Source organism: Moschus berezovskii, chromosome 8, assembly GCF_049115385.1.
Source record: "Moschus berezovskii isolate FMDL1 chromosome 8, NW_MosBer_1.0, whole genome shotgun sequence".
NCBI lineage: Eukaryota > Metazoa > Chordata > Mammalia > Artiodactyla > Moschidae > Moschus > Moschus berezovskii.
In genome coordinates, this window is record NC_142467.1 from 111,875,232 (window position 1) to 111,879,523 (window position 4,292).

At 40.3% G+C, this 4,292-nt stretch overlaps 1 pseudogene; it reads left to right on the top strand.

Moving 5' to 3' along the window:
- Positions 1 to 303: 303 nt before the first annotated feature.
- On the top strand, positions 304 to 1,517 carry LOC129541054 (microtubule-associated protein RP/EB family member 1 pseudogene; annotated as a pseudogene).
- Positions 1,518 to 4,292: the final 2,775 nt, after the last annotated feature.

Here is a 4,292-nt window from a genome sequence, read left to right on the forward strand (position 1 = left end):
TATGTGAAACAGATCTCCAGTCCAGATTCGATACATGATACAGGGTGCTTGGGGCTGGTGCACTGGGATGACCCAGAGAGATGGGATGGGGAGGGAGTTGGGGGGTGTTCAGGATGGGGAACACATGTACACCCATGGCGTATGCATGTCAATGTATGGCAAAACCAATACAACATTGTAAAATAATTAGCCTCTAATTAAAATAAATAAATTGACGTCGGCGCGTAAGGGGGGGTTGCGTGTGAGGTCATCGCGTGAGCGGGCGGGCGGGGTCAGGCAGTTTGAACGAGACGAAGTCGGAACCGGAGCCGGGTAGCGGACGCGGTCAAGCCGAGAGCCGAAGATGGCAGTGAACGTGTACTCAACGTCGGTCACCAGTGATAACCTCAGTCGACATGACATGTTGGCCTGGATCAATGAGTCTCTGCAGTTGAATCTGACAAAAATCGAACAGTTGTGCTCAGGGGCTGCCAATTGTCAGTTTATGGACATGTTGTTCCCTGGCTCCATTGCCTTGAAGAAAGTGAAATTCCAAGCTAAGCTAGAACATGAATACATCCAGAACTTCAAAATACTTCAAGCAGGTTTTAAGAGGATGGGTGTTGACAAAATAATTCCTGTGGACAAATTAGTAAAAGGAAAGTTTCAGGACAATTTTGAATTCGTTCAGTGGTTCAAGAAGTTTTTTGATGCAAACTATGATGGAAAAGAGTATGACCCTGTAGCTGCCAGACAAGGTCAAGAAACTGCAGTGGCCCCCTCCCTTGTTGCTCCCGCTCTGAACAAACCGAAGAAACCTCTCAGCTCTAGCAGTGCAGCTCCACAGAGGCCCATTGCAACACACAGAACTACTGCAACCCCTAAGGCTGGCCCGGGTGTGGTGCGGAAGAATCCTGGTGTAGGGAATGGAGATGACAAAGCAGCTGAATTGATGCAGCAGGTCAATGTATTGAAGCTTACTGTTGAAGACTTGGAGAAGGAGAGAGACTTCTATTTTGGAAAGCTGAGGAACATTGAGTTGATTTGCCAGGAGAACGAGGGGGAGAACAACCCTGTGCTGCAGAGGATCGTGGACATTCTCTACGCCACAGACGAAGGCTTCGTGATAGCTGATGAAGGGGGCCCACAGGAGGAACAGGAAGAGTATTAATAGCCTGGACCAGCCGAGCAACATCCGAATTCTTCACTCCAAATCATGTGCTTAACTGTAAAATACTCCCTTTTATTATTCTTAGAGGACTCACTGGTTTCTTTTCATAAGCAAAAAGTACCTCTTCTAAAAGTGCACTTTGCAGAAGTTTCACTCCTTTTCCAATAAGTTTGAGTTAGGAGCGTTTACCTTGTAGCAGAGCAGTATTAACATCTAGTTGGTTCACCCAGGGAACAAAGAGGCTGACCATGGGGCTCACTTTGTGGATGCTGGTAGCACTGATAGCTGGAGAAGGTGGAGACCTCAGTAGAGAAATGGAAAGACTGATTTGAATTTTAAGTTAATGTGAAATCTTGGCAGAGAACGTTTTAATTTTTTAAAAGTAAAGTATAATAAAATAAAATAAAAAATTTATATTAAAAAAAAGCCCAGGACTAGATCATTCTGTCAAACATTTAGAGAACAACCAATGTCTATCCTTCTAGTGCTCTTTCAAAAATTGCAGAGGAACACTTTCACACTCATTCAATAAGGCCACCATCACCCTGACATCAAAATAATTCAAAGACAACACACACACACACACACAAAAAAAAAAAAAAAAACTACAGGCCAATATGACTGATTAATACAGATGAAAAATTCCCAACAAAATTTTAGTTAACAGAATTCAACAACACATCAAAAAGCTCACACACCATGATCAAGTTGGGTTTATTCCAGGGATGCAAGGATTCTTCAATATATGGAAATCAATCACTGTGACACACCATATTAACAAATTGAAAGATAAAAACCACATGATCATCTCAATAGATGCAGAAAAAGCCTTTGACAAAATTCAGCACCTATTTATGATTAAAACTCTTTAAAAAATGGGCATAGAAGGAACCTACCTCAACATAGTAAAGGCTATATATGATAAGCCTATAGCAAACATTATTCTCCATTGTGAAAAACTGAAAGCATTCCCCATAAGATCAGGAACAAGACAAGGGTGTCCTCTTTCACCACTATTATTCAACATAGTTCTGGAAGTCCTGCTGCTACTGCTGCTGCTAAGTCACGTCAGTCATGTCTGACTCTGTGCAACCCTATAGACGGCAGCCCACCAGGCTCTTCCATCCATGGGATTTCCCAGGCAAGAGTACTAGAATGGGTTGCCATTGCCTCCTCCTCTGGAAGTCCTAGCTACAGTAATCGGAGAAGAAAAAGAAATAAAAGGAATCCAGATTGGAAAAGAAGAAGTAAAGCACTCACTGTTTGCAGATAACATGATACTGTACATAGAAAACCTTAAAGACAGTATCAGAAAATTACTAGAACTACTCAATGAATTTAGCAAAGTTGCAGGATGCAATATCAATACACAGAAATCACCTGCATTTCTATATACTAACAATGAAAAATCAGAAAAAGAAATTAAGGAATCAATCCCATTCACCATTGCAACAAAAAGAACTAAATATCTAGGAATAAACTTACCTAAGGAGACAAAGGAACTGTACACAGAAAATTATAAGACACTAACAAAAGAAATCAAATATGACATAAACAGATGGAGGGATGTTCCATGTTCCTGGGTAGGACGAATCAATATTGTGAAAGTGACTATACTACCAAATACAATCTACAGATTCAAGGAGATCCCTATTAAATTACCAATGGCATTTTCCACAGAATTAGGATGAAAAACTTCACAATTCCTATGGAAACACAAAAGACCCTGAAGAGCCAAAGTAGTCTTAAGAAAGAAGAATGGAGCTGGAGGAATTAAGCTTCCTGACTTCAGGTTATACTACAGTCATCAAGACAGTATGGAACTGGCACAAAAGCAGAAATATAGACAAATGGAACAAGATAGAAAGCCCAGAAATAAATCCATGCATCTAGGGGTACCTTATTTTTTACAAAGGAGACAAGGATCTACAATGGGGGCAAAGACAGCCTCGTCAATAAATGGTGTTAGCAAAATTGGACAGCTCCATGTAAAAGAATGAAAGAATGCTTCCTAACACCATACACAAAGATAAACTCAAAATGGATTAAAGACCTAAATGTAAGACGAGAAACTATAAAACTCCTAGAGGAAAACATAGGCAGAAGATTCAAAGACATAAATCAAAGCAAGATCCTTTATGACCCATCTCCTAGAGTAACAGAAATAAAAACAAAAGTAAACAAGTGGGACCTAGCTAAACTTAAAAACTTTTGCACAGCAAAAGAAACTATGAGCAAGGTGAAAAGACAACCCTCAGAATGGGAGAAAATAATAGCAAATGAAACAACTGACAAAGGATTCATTTCCAAAATATACAAGCAGCTCATAGAACTCAATACCAGAAAAACAAACAAACCAAACAAAAAGTGGGGAAAAGACCTAAACAGACATTTCTCCAAAGAAAACATACAGATATGTAACAAACACATGAAAAGATGCTCAACATCGGTCGCTATTAGAGAAATGCAAATCAAAACTACAATGAGATATCACCTCACACCAGTCAGAATGGTCATTATCAAAAAGTCTATAAACAATAAATGCTGGAGAGGGTGTGGAGAAAAGGGAACACTCTTTCACTCTTTATGGCAGAAAGTGACAAAGAACTAAAGAGCCTCTTGATGAAACTGAAACAGGAGAGTGAAAAAGTTGGCTTAAAGCTAAAATCATGGCATCTGGTCCCACCACTTCATAGCAAATAGATGGGGAAACAGTGGAGACAGTGGCAGTCTTTATTTTTTGGGGCTCCAAAATCACTGCAGATGATGACTGCAGCCATGAAATTAAAAGACACTTGCTCCTTGGAAGGAAAGTTATGGCCAACTTAACATATTAAAAAGCAGAGACACTACTTTGCCAACAAAGGTCCATCTAGTCAAGGCTATAGTTTTTCTAGTAGTCATGTATGGATGTGAGAGTTGGACTGTGAAGAAAGCTGAGCACTGAAGAATTGATGCTTTTGAACTGCGGTGTTGGAGAAGACTCTTGAGAGTCCCTTGGACTGCAAGGAGATCCAACTAGTCCATTCTAAAGGAAATCAGTCCCAGATATTCATTGGAAGGACTGATGTTGAAGCTGAAACTCCACGACTTTGGTTACCTGATGTGAAGAACTGACTCATTGGAAAAGACCCTGATGCTG